Here is a 16,872-nt window from a genome sequence, read left to right as displayed (position 1 = left end):
TTCAGATTCCCCGCCCTGCCAAAAGATTCATCTTGATGTCAGAAGTCAATCATTGCACCTGTTTTCTTTCCTGTGCAAGTCCAAGATCTCAGCTAGGATGGAGAATGCGTGGGCCACCCTGTGGCCATGGGAATAAGTTGTTATCCATGTCAGCCCACTTATACCTGTCATCATATACTCAAGAAAATACATAATACACCCATGAATAGCATACAAAATAAAGAGAATAACTACACTCAATGCACGATGCAGTCCACACACGGATGTGAATATACATCTCCTGTTTCAATGATCATTGAAGACTACTTTGGCCTCCCTGGGGTTCGATCCCAGCTCCTTAGTGGCTCACAGTCTGGAGTGATCACGTGGACCCATTGGGCAGTTGGGCCTCCTAGGCCCAAAGTTCGAATCCCAGCACCGGCAAATATTCACCCTGATGTGAGAAGCCAGTCGTTGGACCTGTTTTCCTGTACTGTGCAAGTTCTGGGTTTCAGCTAGGAAGGAGAATGTATACGCAACTCTATACTCATGGGAATATGTTGTCATCCAGTTCACCACAGTTATATCTGTCATCCTATACTCAAGGAAATACACAATACATCAATGAACAAGACACAAAACAAAGAGAATGACTACATGAAACGCAAGATGACTCCCATCCATGTTTGGAAATATATATCCACTGTTTAATTATGAATTTATGACTATATTGGACCCACCAGGACTCCATCTCAGGTCCCAGGAATGGCCTAGTTCCTTAGTGGCTCACAGCCTGGTGTGCTCACCATGACCCATTCACCAATTGGGCCTGCTAGGCTTTGAGTTTAAATTCCTGCACTACCAAAGATTCATTCTGATGTGAGAAGCCTATGGTGGCACATATTTTCCTATCCTGTGAATGTGCTGGGTCTCATTGAGGATGGAGAATGGTATATAGGCAACTCTTAGCCATGGGAATAGGTTTTCATCCATGTCAGCACAGTTATTTCTGTCACCATATGCAATAAAATACACAATACATCCATGGATAAGACAAAAATAGAACGAATAACTACACTGAATGCAAGATGCATACCACATCTGTAGGTAAAAAAGGTCTGTTTAAAAAAGGTGGGCTTGTTATTTTGTCCAGTGCTGGGGCTTCAAATCAGGCCCTGCACCAGGCCACACATTCTAGTCTTCAAAGATGGTGAGCTTCCCCTTCCCCCACAGTGCAACAGAGTTACTCAGACCTGAGCTCAAATCCCACCACTGACCAAAGATTCATCCTGATGTCAGAAGGCAGTCGTTGTGCCTTTTATCCTCTCCTGTGAAAGTCCTGGGTCTCAAAAACGATGGAGAATGCATAGACAACCCTGTCAACATGGGAGAAGGTTGTCATCCATGTCAGCACAGTTATACCTGTCACCATACTTATTAAAACACACAATACCTCCATGAATTAGAGGCAAAATAAAGAGAATAATTGCAGTGAACACAAGATACTGTCCACACATGTATGTCAATATAGATCCTATGTTTAAATTATGAATTTATGACTATAGTGGACCACCCTGGGGATCAATGTCAGATTCTGGGAATGGCCACACTCCTTAGTTGCTCACAGGCTCATATGATCACCTTGACTGATTGGCCAATTGGTATTGCTCTGCCCTGAGGTCAGATCCCAGCACTACCAACAAGTGGATCATGGAGTAAGAAGGAGAGTTTGAAACTTTTTTTTCCTTTTCTCTGAGAATCCTGGGGGTCAGGCATGATGGAGAAGATTTCTACAAATCTAGATGTTCTGTGATAGGTTGTCATCAATGTAATAAACAGAATGGGTTTCATCATAGTAAAATCAATGGTAAATAAATGAATAAAACAAAAGATACAAGGAACAACCACACCAAACATGTATGGACTGAATATCTATAGGTAAGTATAAATCCTACGTTTACAATATATATAAATAGTAAGTTTCCAGGGCTGGGTCTTGAACTCAGGACTAGTGAACAGGCCTGATTTTTTATCTTCATCTAAGGTGATCTTTCCCTTTATCCACATTGCTGCAGATTTACCCAGATCCTGAGTTCAAATCCGAAGTCTGTATGAATAAACTGTGAATTGCAAGCCAGGGAGCTAATTTTTTTTCTCAGCATGGGGCTTGATCTCAGGTCTTAGCAAGTCTGCCACAGCTTCGATCACCTAGGTTGGGATGCAGCCACTTGACACACAGGTGCTTCTGTGATACTAGACCCCTCGTGTTGCAGGGAAAACAATGCATAGGAAAAAATGTGGCCTTTTATGTTTTATTCCTTTGCACAGTGACCCTTCTGGGTCTGAATGACACTGTTGCAAAGGGTACTTCACCTTGCATTGCTGAAGGGTGGCAGACTATCAAGGAAGCCATATGCCCACATGGCACCATAGGCCCTCATTTCGAATCCCCGTCCTGACACCAATCAATGGCAGGAGGTACTAAGAAACTGGCTCCCATCCAATGGAATAACACTGGAATTTTTTCAATGTCACAGTTGAATGAGTTGATCGTGAATGATGACCCTATAAATTTGAAAAGCATCATTTCAGAAGGCTGGTTGATTTTATTTAATATTTATGAAGCATTAAAAGAATATTACTTACAGGAACACAATAATTTCAGGATACTGAGTGCATTCATTAATATTTTCAGGATGAAAACAATAACATTAATTACATGGATGAATAATAAATACCAAGGAACTGGTAGGAATATAGTCTATATAACTGAATAATGTATAGACATCTGTGGAACTCTATAAAGATATATATTTATTGGCATATTGTCATCTGCATGTCAATCTGTATTTATTTCGTTCACTCCTGGGGCTCGTTCTGAGGTCCTGGGAACAACCTGTCAGCTCAATTTGCCCCAGGATGGCGTGTTTACACTCACTCATTCATGAATTTGGCCTTGTAGGCCTTGAGTTCTGCTGCCAGTGCTGCCAAACAATGAATCGTGCAGTAAGAAGCTGATGGTGACACATGTTTTCCTTTACTGTGAATCTTCTGGGTGTCAGGTATGAAGTAGAATACATATGTAGACCTATAGCCTATGTAATCAATGTTCTATGTGCTATAATAGTCAATAAAATAAATGGTCAATACATGAATACAACAAAAATAAAATAACTACACTGAACACAATATGGAGTCAACATATGTATATAAATATAAAACATATATGTAAATTGTACATGAATAGGGTGTTTTCTAGTACTGGGGATTGATTTCAGGCCTTAGGAACAGACATGAATTTCTTGACTTCAAGGAGGCAAGCTTCCACTTCCCACACAGTGCAACAGAGTTACCCAGACTATTAGTTCCAATCCCAGTCCTAGTAGAAAAAAATTTCATCTTTATGGTGTGTGAGGCCCAATTCTTAGGTACTTCATTATGCCTCCATTTAATGAATGTGATTGTTTAAATGTTTAATAAAATATTAACTAAAATCGATCAGTGTCGTGTAATATAATTGTGTATAATTTTATCCTAGAATCTTTCAAAAACTGTTCATTCAATCATGACTTACATCACATTCCATTGATAATCATATGGATAGGAACAAGTTTCTTAGGCTCTCCTACCATTTGGAGGTGGCAGGACCAGGATTGGAATTGTGGGCTCCAGCTCCCACCACTTCAACCCGAGGATAGGGAACTAACAAGTCTGTCCAAGAACATCCACAAGAGCAGTGATTAGGCAAGCACCAGTAGCACTCAGCAGTCCTCCTTGATACTTACAAGGCTGTGATACAATTATCATGGTCAAAGTCACCCTAAGCAGGAAAATCCTTGAGACCCCTGTCCAACTTCATTGCCAACAAAGCCAGAAGCCTTGTGGCTCTAGTGTAGAGGACAAGCCTCGAATAAAAGCAACTCATGGACTGTACCCAGATCCTGAGTTCAAGGTCTAGGACTGGCAACAAACAGAAACACACAACAATCTGTGTAGACATCCAGCTAAAGCAGGTCACCCTCTTGTCCCCAACTGAATAGGACAGAATACCCTGGGAAAAGAGATTTGAGAACAGCTGCCATATTGACTCCCCCCATTCTGCTTGCTTCACAGGATTCTGGCCACACCCCCACTCTTTCATGCTTCTTTCCGACCAATGGGATACAAGAATGGTGGCCACGCCCACATTCCATGCTGCCTGGTAGCACTGCAATTCCCTGTTAGTTTACAATACTACCAACAGTTGAGGAAGGTAGAGGTGGCTGAGTGGTGAGGAAGAGACTCCAGGTGACTTTGAAGTACATTAGAAAATTGATGGTCCCACCCCAACCCGGCCCTTTATGCGGTGCCACGTTTCAAACCTCAGGCAATGGTATGCTGCCAGCCGGCCTAAATCCCCGACCTGGTCCCTGCCCCGAGTCTTCTGCTCTGGGCCCATGTGTCCACAATGCTGCCACCATCGCTGCTGCCCCATTTGGAGCAGCTGCCAACAGCTTCTCCCAACATCACAGGTAGTGGGTGTCCCAACACCAACCTACCCTGAGTCAAACACCCCTCTGGGAGCACCATGACCCCCCTGCTTGTTTCCTCTCCCTGGCTCTGATGAGCCACCTTTCTGTCTTGAGCATTTCTGAGATAGAAACTAAATATATGCTCAGGCTAGACTGGATGGTGGTTCTCCTCTGAAAGGTATGCTCCACCAAGCCTGGTCATCTGTATTTGGGATGGTAGACATGTGGTGTCATGCTCAGTTATCGGTTTAGATGGATTATTCCAAACTCAGTCCACAGCAGTGGATTCTTGACCACACGTGAAGCTCTTGGTAGGGCCTCAACCATTGGACCTCAGTCTCCTCACAGGAGAGTTGTGAGGTAACAAGGGATTTATACAGAGAGATCTCTGGAGAATGGCTAGGCATAGAGGGAGAGGTCTTCAGATAAGGTTTTGGCAATTCTGTGAGCATATGACAGAAAGATACCAGAAAGGGCTCAGGTGGGGCCTGTTATTAATCATTGAACAGGTGTGGGATTATGAACCTAAACATGGCTCTCTTTCATTATTACCCAATCACCATGAGGAAGGAGGTCCTTCAATTTGTTCAGTTTTGCAGCTGGGGAAACCGAGGCACAGAGAAGCCAGGTGACCTACTTATGACCTCAAGTTCACAGGAAGCTAGGCCTGATTTCTCTACCATGCTCCCTAGGACAATGGGTGCTATTCAGTCCACTTCTTGTGGTGGGAAGTTCACTTCTTTTCAGTCATGTGTCTTGAACTCTAGGATTGGGCACTGTTCCCGAGCTCCTCAGCTCAAGGCTAGCACTCTATCACTTGAGCCCACAGTGCCCCTTCCAGTTTTCTGGTGGCTCTTTGAGATAAAATTCTCACAGACGTTCCTGACTGGGCTGTCTATGAACCATGATCCTCATATCTCAGCTTCCTGTTTAGTTAGTATTAGAGTTCTAAGCCACTGGCACCGGATTTAACTCTAATTCTGGTTTTCTCTGTCTGTCTGTCTGTCTGTCTGTCTCTCTGTCCGTCCATCCATCCGTCTGTCCGTCCGTCTGTCTGTCTGTCTGTCTCTCTCTCTATGTCTGGCTCTCTCTCTCTCTCTCTCTCTCTCTCTCTCTCTCTCTCTCTCTTTCTGTCTCTCTCTTTCCCTCAGGAACTGGTTGAATGGGTGCTGTTGGAGGTGGCCCAATGTCCCCAGGTGGCTGGAACCCAAGATCACCTATTCATTCTGGAGGTGGGCACTGGGTCAGGAGCTGTCTTACTCAGTGTGTTGGTACATCTACATGAGGTAAGCCCTCTGTGCTCTTGCTAGACTGTGAGGGTTATTCATTGTCCATGTAGCCTTACTGGATTTATTTTATTGTATTCTTTTCTACATCATTTTCTAGCAATTGGCCAATATTACGGTTCATAGTTATGGAATGAAAATGTAATGTCAAATTAAGAAAGTCATTTAGGGCTCTGGGAATGTGGCTTCATGATAAGGTGATTGCCTAGCATGTATGAAACCCTAAGTTCAATTCCTCGATACCACATAAACAGAAAAACACTGGAAGTGGTGCCATGCCTCAAGTGGTAGAGTGATAGACTTGAACAAAAAAAAAAAAATCAGGAATTATTCCTTAGTCCTGAATTTAAGCCCCTTAACTAGCAAAGAAAAACAAAACAAAACAAAACAAAACCAAAAAAACATTTAGTTAGTAAATAAAAAGTAAAGAACCCATACTTGGAATATATAAATGCTCCTACCATACTGACACCTGACAATAGTCCCTAATTCATGTACTTTACTTATATTAGGCTATTGTGTTGAAAAAGTTTTGTTCATTAGGTCACAGCAATTAATGGCTTGAATGTGCTTATATGTCAGGTGAAGATTAATTCTGGAAATTCAAAGATTCCAGGTTTTTAAGTGGTCACTGCTAATCACAATGACAAAGGTAGTCTAAGTGAGATTTGGCACCAAAACGGCAGAGACAAATTAACAGTTTTCACAGAAGAAAAGGAATAACTCCAGAGTTAATTAATAAATGACAGTAACTAAGGTATACCAGAAATAGTTTTAGAGAACCATTTTTGGTTATTGAACAAGTAGTTATCAACTAGTCTTATTATTCATTGCCTTTAGCATTCTAAATCTCTTAGACTACTTCTTAATCTCTGTGTAATAAATGTATCTCCTTCTGTGCTGTTTTATCTTACCTTATATTCTTTGCTTTCTAAAAGTTTCAGTCTTTCTATATTTCTCTATGAACATTTCCTGATACTAAATACACCTACAAACATGGCAGTGGATGCCAATGTAAGTGTCCCATAGCTCATGAGTCATTAATGAAACAACATGGAAAGGAGGACAAATTTATTGCTACTTCAAATTTTCTGAAAAGCTGAAATGCCATCATTTGATTCAAATTTCTATTATTTGTCTACATAGTGTCATTCAGTGCATGTAAGCACAAATATGAGCTGGGTGCTTTTGGTTCACGCCTATAATCCTAGCTAATAAGGAGACCAGAGGATTGTGGTTCAAAGCCAGCCTGCTCAGGAATGTCCATGAGACCCCTAAATTCAATTAACCACGAGAAACCCAAAAGTGGTGCTGTAGCTTAAGCAGTAGAGTGCTCAACTTGAGCTGAAGAGCTGAGGGAGCGCACCCAGGATAAGAGTTCAAGCCCCACAACCAAGAAAAAGTGCAAATATCACCTTAAGTTTCCCGAAAAAGAAGGACAAGATCAATAATCTTCTCAAGCAGAAAAAAATAATTTCAAAATGATTCAGTGCACCTACTTGTACTGAGTTACTAATGTATTAAATTTAAAAATTGTTAAACATTAGCTTTAAAATAAACTTCATCTAATATTTCTTGTTTCAAAAGAAAAGTCTATACAGTTGATGTCACTTAGCTTTCTTATTACTTAATTCAAAGCCAAACCAGGAAGGAGAGTCTGTCAAACTCTTATCGCAAATTGAACACCAACAATCCAGAAGTGAAGTTATGGCTGAAGCAGTACAGTATTAGCTTTGGGGTCAGGTGGGCAGGAAAGACAACTGTTCAGGTACATGATCCAGCCTCTGGGTACAAGCCCCAGAACCAGCACAAACTAAACAAACAAGCAAATAAAAATCACAGGTATTTCTTTGGGCCCCTCCTTAAAGGAGTACTGGTCAGAGAAGAGGCTTCTTTTGCTGATCATACTCACTGGATCCTGCTTTTTTGGAATCCTTATTGCTCTGGAGAACTCAGGACCAGACCAAAGGAATTGATAACTGACTCGTGAATCAAGAGAATCATCTCAGGGGTGAAATATCCATCCATACGACACTTTAAAACTTCCATGTCTTTGTTCCTTTGCAGGAGAACACTTTTAAATCAACGTTATTTCCTTTTGTTCTATGCTGGCATTCAAATGGTACATTATTTCCTTTTGAAATACTTTCAACTAGAAGTTAACAGGAAAATTTTATATGAGTAAAGAACACACTCGAAAAAGCCAGGGACAGAGTTTCCTTGGGATACTTTTCTTGGGATACTTTCCTTGGGATACTTTCTTGGGATACTTTCTTGGGATACTTTCTTGGGATACTTTCCTTGGGATACTTTCCTTGGGATACTTTTCTTGTACAGTAAAAAGGAAAGCACAAGGAAACTTGAACTTTGTTATTCCTCTATGTTCCATTGTCTCCTGGGGTCAGTTTCCACATCCAGTAACAGTTACTTCCAGTAACAATCGATAGTGCTGTTTGAGGTATAATGAATGTTTTCTGGCTTCATTGAAATAACTCTATGACACCTTTGGCCTGAGGTAACACGTGTTTCAGAGACAACTTAGTAAAGAGAAAATATGAAATTTATATTGCTTATAAATACATTATACATGACAACATTGAGTTCAAATTTTGTAAGTTCTCTGTAAATTAAAGCGAATTTTAAATGGGAAGAAGGTTCTCAGAACATTCTTTTTGTGAGTGTATGTGCTGTTCATTATTTCCCAAGTGGACATGAGCTGACAGTAAGGGAAACAATAGCAATAATAGGAGAAAGAGAAGTTCTGTGTTTAAGTATAAGTGTTCAATACAATATAGAAGACTACAAATAAGACAACATTGAAACAATAAAGCCAATTCCAGTATGTAGATTTATGGGAGTGATATACAGAAATCAAGACTCATACGTGGAACATGAAGTATGAGACCAATCTCATTCTAAATCATGCTTGCTAATCATGCAACTTTGTAGAAAGTAGAATGGAAGAATAATCCTGTTTCCAAAGCAAGTCTTATATAAGAGCATGGATTTAACTGGAAAAAATGTTCATCTTGTGAGAGCAGGGATTATACTAGCAATGAACTGGTGGCTAAAATCACATTTCTTTTATTTTTCTTTACTTAAATATGTATATTTTTTGTTGGCCGTGGTTTTGGTACTTGAACTCTGGGCCTGTGAGCTGTCTCTCTGCTATTCAGCTCAAGGATAATGCTCTACACTTCATCCACAGTGCCATTTCCAGTTTTCTTTTAGTTAATTGGAGAAAAGAGTCTCTGGGCCTTTCCTACCTGGCCTGGCTTTGAACCCCAATCCTCATATCTCACCACAACCCAGCTTAGAATCACATTTCGAACAGTGTACACTCAGGATATGTAATGTGTGTGTTCATTTATATTTATAAGAATTCTTGAGTTAGGGGCTGGGAAGGTGGCTCAGTGGTAGAGGGCTTGCCTTGCATGAATGAGGCCCTGGGTGCGATTCCTCAGCACCACATAAGCAAAAAAGAAAGAAGCGGAAAATGGTGCTTTGATTCAAGTGGTAGAGTGCTAGCCTTGAGCTGAAGAGCTGAGGGACAGCGCCCAGGCCAAGAGTTCAGGTCCCATGACTGGACCACTCACCAAAACAACAACAACAAAAAAGAATTCTTGAGTTAAAAATCTAGGCTACAGCTTAGACATTACCCTCACAAAAATATTTGTAGTTTAAAAGTTGATACTCCTGGAGAAATAAAACCTAAAAATGTAAAGGAGTCTGGGAAGTTAAGTTTACATGCAGCCTGGGCAGAACAGTCTTTGCAACAGTACATATAATAAAGCAACCAAAAGCTGGATTGGAAGAATGGCTCAGGTGATGGAATATCAGTTATGAGCAAGATTGCTGAATAAGAGCTTGAGGATTTTGCATACATACATACAAACATACACATACACACAGAGGCATTTATATGTGCACACACAAATAAACAAATGAAACAACTCTCAGAATGTGTAGAAAAGTTAGAAAACAACAGAATATATATCCTGAAGAAAACTAGAATCAAGTGATAATTTTTAATATTAGAAAGTCCTCAAGTGAACTTCCTTCAAAAAAGTTTGAGAATATTACATAGGTAGGGACCAGAGATAGTAAGAGAGTCAATTAATCATTATTAAAGGGATTGCATCCATGGAGGAATGAATCAGAGACCCCGCAGGTGCATCTGAAAATATTCATATCCGTGTCAAATGTTAGAACATCTTTGAAAATAGTAGATAAACAGTCTGAACAGTCACTCTGGTGTATAATATCCCTGGAGAAGTTCAGAATTGGTAGTCTGTATCTAGATTAAATAGACCAAGAAACTATGGCGAGGCAATGTGATACAAGCCTCGAATTCTAGCACTGAGATTACCACAGGAGATTAGAGTGTGGAATCACATAGTGATACCTTCCCTGGACCAGGTAGTATACTTTTGTCTTAATAAAACAAAACAAACAAGAAAGGAATACATAGTTGTAAGTTTTGGCTAATTTTCTCATTATGTTTTGAGAAGTCAAATTTCCTGTTGAAATGCAACTCATACTTAATCCTCACTTGTGTTTTAAATTCTCTCTTCGTTACAGAACATTCCCAGATGCAAAATGACTCATGATTCCCATCCAAAATTTGAAAAAGTAAGTAATCATCATTCTGTTGTATCCCAAAGAAATGATGAAGGATTACAAAATCTTAAGCTTGGAAAAATAGCAATTCATCTAATAATAATTCATCTAAAAATAACATTCATCTAATGTAGGATTATGAGGATCTTGCTAAATTAGAATTTAGATTTAAAATAAATATTTTGATTTTGTTTGTAATTTCATATTCTTTAGGATACTACAAAATTCGTTTTAAGTAGAGGGTTTAATTGACAAATTCACAAATGATTTTGCATTCTACTTGCCTAGAATATTCTTTCAAGAGAGTTATAATTAGAATTTAGTTAATAGATAATTAAAATAGTTCATGTATAAAATGATAATGTGAATGTTGGAGACAGAGTTGCCAAAAATTGATGATATTAATTTATAAATTGTAATAAGAGCAATTTTTTGAGGATTTGGTATAACATGGTATGAAGAGAATAATCGTGTGACATCTTCTTTCTTATACCTGTATGTAACACAGGAAGCAGTTTCCTTAATTATTTGCCACTGTATACAATGAGAAAAATGTTAGGTTTGGGGTTTGTTTTTATTTTTGTTTTTGTTTTATTGGTTTGTCCTAGGGCTTGAACTCTGGTCCTGGACACTGTCTCTGAGCCTGTTTATGCTCAAGGCTCATGCTCTACCACTTCAACCTCAATGCCACTTGTGTCTGATTTTTGCTGATAAGTTTATTGGAGATAAGAATCTAGGGAATCTCCCTGCCTGGGTGAGCTTTGAACTGTAATCTTCTGATCTTAGCATCCACAATTTGTATGATAGTTAAAAAAGTATAAATATAAATAATATTTGTAAGTGTTCCAATCATAAGTATATCAGTGGTGGGAAAATGATGCAAACCAGTTTATTGTGGTGTTCTTTCCAGAACATGTATGGCATCACATTAGCAGAGTTGTATTTTTTCACAATAGAGATAAGCTATTCATGATGTGAATTAAGGGAAATTTGAGGTGAACCCTAAAAGTTCTAAACTGTAGGGCTAGAATGTCTCTATATCATAAATATTGGGATTGGTGGTCATAAAAATAATAGCTTACTGTGATAAACAATTGCTTACTCTTGAAGAATTAATACCGTTGCTAATTAGTTTTATCCTCTACCAGAATGTGCTTATTTTTGTGTTGAATCTCAATCTGTAACAACCCATTTGAAAATGCATCTATTGCAGAATTACATACCATGCAAGCCGGTACTGTTTTGAATCTCTCAGGTATGGAATCTTCCGGAATTGAAAATGAGTAGTTATTAGTCATTGGAATGTTGAAGAACACATATATCCTGTCTTTTTAACTACTTATTTACTTTTAAAAGTTATAGGTTTCCATAGAATTAAAGTGTTTTCGCTTTTAATATGAGAAAGTACTATGTTCTTTTTTCAAAATATTGGTAATCATATTGTGAAAATATTGTCTAGTCAGATAGCATTCAAGTTGATGGTCCTCTGATTAAAAAGGGATAATTACTTCAAATTAGATGCCAAACAATATTGATTTTTTAAAGTTACTACATAAAGAATAATATTTACTATACCAATACAGTTTAATTTTGTTTCATGCAGCTTATTTTTAAAATTTAATTTTATTGTCAAAGTGATGTACAGTGGGGTTACAGCAACTTTAAGGTAGTGAATACATAACTTTGCAAACTTGTTACTCCCTCCCTCATTTTCTTCAGTTTTCTTTCACCCCAATATCCCTCACAAGTTGTAATGTACATTTCCAACATATTGTCTTGTGAGTATTGCTATTACATTGGTTTGCCTTTGTCCTTTGTCTCACCACTTTGTTGTTCCTCTTCCCTTCCCTAATTAAGGTAAATATATACACAATACACAGGCTACCAAAATCAAATAGAGCAGGGAATAAAGCATATGGGGAAAACCCAGAAGAAAATAGAAATCACATAGTACATTAAAAACAACAACCGCAAATAATACTCTGTTTCCATATCTTGGAGTTCATTTCTCTCAGAATCAGCTTATAATGTTATATATATGCATAACATAGCCACTGGAAAATAATAGTTTCATTATTATACCATGAAAACAACATGTTAACTGTTTTTGATGGTAAAGGTGGAGTTAGGATTGGTGAATTCGTGATTCTAATAAAGGAATTTCAAAAGAGTTTTAAAATTATAACAGGTAAATTTTAATTTGTTCAAACTTTTTAACAACTTAGCCTATTATGAAAAGTTAAAATTGCCTAGGAAAATAGGCTTTCATGCAAAGTAATCCATGAAGACTTAGCTGACAGGGAGCAATGTGGGTGAAGATGGCTCATTTTCACACTAAACAAACAAACCTCAGAAACCTCGCTATAAATCCTGTAGGTTCCCTTGAGAATTGTCCTTACCCAGGAAATCTACTCTTACTGTGTGAAACAAGGTTGTAGTGGAATTTAAATTCAAACTTCTTTTAAAAAAAGACATCAAAATTTGTGAATTGATTTTAATTACCAAACAGTAATTCTCTGAAAAAGATAATTTGGGTCAAAATATTTAGGGAGAAAGTGCCCTCAACAATGAAAGAAGGTATTGGGTTTGTACCACTTTCTACAATGTCTTTGCACGTGAAGCCCTGAACCACAGAAAAAAATCTGATTGGATACTTGAAATCAATGATTTCACATTTCTTAGTAGCTCACAAAATATAATATCCTTATTAACATGAGATAGAGAAGACTTTTCTTATTACATAAGCCAAAAAGTTTTGGGATCAGAAATGAATTTAGCAAATTGAAAAGGCAAGAAAACGAGTACTTAGAAGCCCTAGCTAAGCATATTGGCTTTAGCAGTGGAGGGAGGCCAAACTTTTTGATATACATTGTCTTAATATTTTTGCTTCCTAAAGTGAATTTACAGAGCCTATTTAGATCACCACAATGCAGAACAGATTGAATGAAGACATGAAAATAAATTCCACATCCAATAAAAAGAGTTGTAAAATGAAAGCCATGAAGATGTGGGGTGGGTAGAGCCAGTCAGATCTGGTTGAGTCAGCTAGAGTAGCAGTTGAAGCACACTTCTTGCTCATAGAGACATGATCCACAGGCATGTCTGCCTAGCTTGCCATCCGTGAGCTGTCCATACTCCCGACATTCCCCCGGGGGACCAATCTGTGCCTGTCACCAAGCATTGCTCATCACAAGTGCCTTACAGCAACTCTCTGCTAAGTAATTGACTGGGAAGGACTCAGGAGGTTGGAAAAGCTGGGGCTTTAAAATCACCACCTTGTGCAGAAATAAACGAGACCTGCTTAAGCCTGTTCTCCCAACGTGTGTTCCTTGCGTGCTTCATTCACGCTTACCTCCTGCCAGAGACTAGCACTACAAGTGGTGCCTAACGACGGTCTCGATTGCTTTTGGCAGATAGATGGTCTAGGGTCTAGTGCAAGGTTAGTGCCTCTATGGGCAACCTTCCCCCCGCAGCACGAGAGCCTCAATAATGAGCACTTGTTGCCCTGTTCTGGAGTAGGCAGATAAAAGTATCACAAAAGGAAGCTAGTTTAACGTGGGAAATAGTGAGTGAATTATGTCCCTGGATTGACTCCGGGGACATTTGGGATCCAGACAGGTGGACCCACGTCCTTCAGGCAGCTCATAAAAAGGAAGTCCGTGAAGGTGCTGAGCTGCCCCTAACCTTTTACCCCATCATAGTAGGTAATCAAGCCTGTCTATCAGGGAAAGAAGAAGGGGAAACTCTGCAGGCATTTAACACCTCACTGCAAGAAGAAACAGAACAAAGGAAAATGGCGAAGCTGCTCAAGCACTCCCATCTTCTTGTGACACAACAAACAATTCCAGCAAGAACACAGATAACCAACAACTTCTACTATCAAGTGACACAGGGGGCTAGCCAGCTATGCTTGTAAAACTGCCTCCCCCACACTATCAGTCCCAGGAAGCCTGCCTAATCACTTATTTTGGCTGTTTAGGCCAGCCTGGGAACTCCCCTCAGAAAACTTTGTATCCTTGGGCAGAGATATCCAACTTTGCCCAAGAACAAAAACCCATTGTTCCCCATGTAATACAACAGTTGTTCATGGGCCCCACAACTATCGTGGCAATGACAGCCAAGCCTATAAATGAACCCCAGTTCATATTCTCGGTAAACGTCCACCGAACTTCTTGATGTCCTAACCAATGGTACCCCTATGAGCCAAAAGTAATTGACAAATACTGAGCCGCTGTCAAGGAAGATGGGTTACACTCCCCGAATGCTCAACAGATGCTTGAAACCCTTAGAATTGATCTTAACTGCCCCATGATTGGAAGAGCTTAATGAACACAGCATTATCTTCAGGGTCTTCATTTTATGGATGGCTGCTTTTTCTGATGAATGTGAACAAAAAAGCACACAAAATATCACTACCAGAGGGCAGGATGCTGCCATGGGGGACCCTGGTTGTTTAAAAGGGGAGGCAGCTTATGCATCTCCTGATGTAGAAGCAGTGGCACCTCCTCAGTACTTTGACCAAGTACGCCTCTGTGCGTTGAGGGTTGTCTCCTCAGTCCCTTCTAAAGAAGGGGACAAACAACTAAAACCCGTCATACAACGTCCCAATGATCCTTTCACTGACTTCGTTGCCTTTGTTCAAGAAGCAGTGGCCTGGAAAGTATCCCATGCTGGAGCCTGAGATGCGCTAATCAAGAGCCTAATATGGGAAGGGGTAACACAGGAATGCAGAAAAGCCATTGCCCCTGAAATATGGAGATCACTGATTGCATCCTAGCCACCAAAGATTTGGGGACATCAACTCATGGTGAGTACCCTTGCGCTGCCTTTCGCCTCTATGACTGCCAGTGCTTGCGCGCCCCCTAATGGCAGAATGGGAAATCAACCTTGTTGGGGATGTGGCAGAACTGGTCATTTTATAAAGGATTGCCCATCACTCTGGGGCTCACCCAAAAGAAAACAACCTCCTTCTGTATGTCGTAAATGCAAAAAGGGTTTTCATTGGACCTCTGAATGCTGCTCTACGACTCAGCCTTTCAACTAAATGAGCGGCAGTCCTCAACCCCGACCCCAATAGGACAAAGGCAACAGCCACCACCTCAAGTGTTATGGATTATTCCTATCCAAAATGGAAAAGCTAGAATGAAACTTAAAATCAATGGAACAGAATTTAAGGGCATCATTGATACAGGAGCTGACTGTACAGTCCTTAGAAAAGATGAAGTAGAAGGGTTGGGATGGAACCTAATTCCTGGCACCTGCATACAAGGTGTCGGTGGAAAAACAGATACCCTCCATGTCCAATGGCCTGTAAGATGGGAAGACTGTGGTGGGGCCACCGGGGCTTTTAAACCTCTTGTTGGCCCTGGCCTTCCATGCAATCTTTGGGGAAGAGATGTCCTCACCAATATGGGTACTCTGGTAACAACAGATGATAAGGCTTTTTATGAAGACATCATAACCGATCGAGCCATTAATAACCCACACTACCCCCAATTCTAATGACCACTGTTGCATGACCAGAGCCAGTTCCACTCCAACGGGACACCACCAAACCCATTTGGGTTGAATAGTGGCCTATTTCCTCTGAAAAGCTCCTTCATCTCCAGGTTCTAGTGGAGGAATAAGTAAAAAAGGGACACATAGAACCTAGCATCAGTCCCCACAATTCCTCATTTTTATTATCCAAAAAAGGGCTTAAGGAAAGTGGAGATTTCTCCATGATCTACGTTCCATAGTCATATACAAAAGATAAGAACGCTTCAACCCGGACTTCCACACCCTTCTGCAATACCCAAAGATTGGCACATTGCCATTATTGACATTAAGGACTGCTTTTTTCCACCCCCCTACACCCCAAAGATAAAGCATATTTTGCCTTCTCAGTATGGGAACCTAATTGTCAACTACATACTCACTGATATCTATGGAAAGTTCTCCCTAAAGGTATGAAAAATAGCCTTACTATATGTCAGATGTATGTTGCCCATGCTATTAGGACTTTGCTTTCCAAATGCATTTGTGTCCATTACATGGATGACTTTTTAATAGCACATAAAGATGCTACAACCATGCAAATCTGTTTAACACAACTCAAAGAGAACTTTACAGTGCTGGGCCTTAATATTGCCCCTGAAAAAATTCAACTCAAAGCCCCTTACGCCTATCTTCAATACCATTTAAATCAAACAATTATCCCAAATGGGCCTCATATTGTCATTAAATCCCAATATACTTTAACTGAATTACGACAATTATTTGGACATATCAACTGGGTATGCAATTTTATGTGTCTCCCCACCCAACAACTCCAACTGTTATTTCAATTGCTTCAAGGACACTCTGACTCAACTTCCCTTCTTATACTTTCACCTGATGCTCAACAAGTTTCACAACAATCGCTGATTGATTATGTTCAACACCCTTGGTGTTTTTAGATACCACCCAAGAAATCAACCTAATTATATTAAATAATA

The sequence above is a fragment of the Dipodomys spectabilis genome, unplaced genomic scaffold (genome assembly GCF_019054845.1).
Source record: "Dipodomys spectabilis isolate Male_0828 unplaced genomic scaffold, ASM1905484v1 ptg000012l, whole genome shotgun sequence".
Classification (NCBI taxonomy): Eukaryota; Metazoa; Chordata; class Mammalia; order Rodentia; family Heteromyidae; genus Dipodomys; species Dipodomys spectabilis.
Note: the sequence above shows the minus strand (reverse complement) of the source record.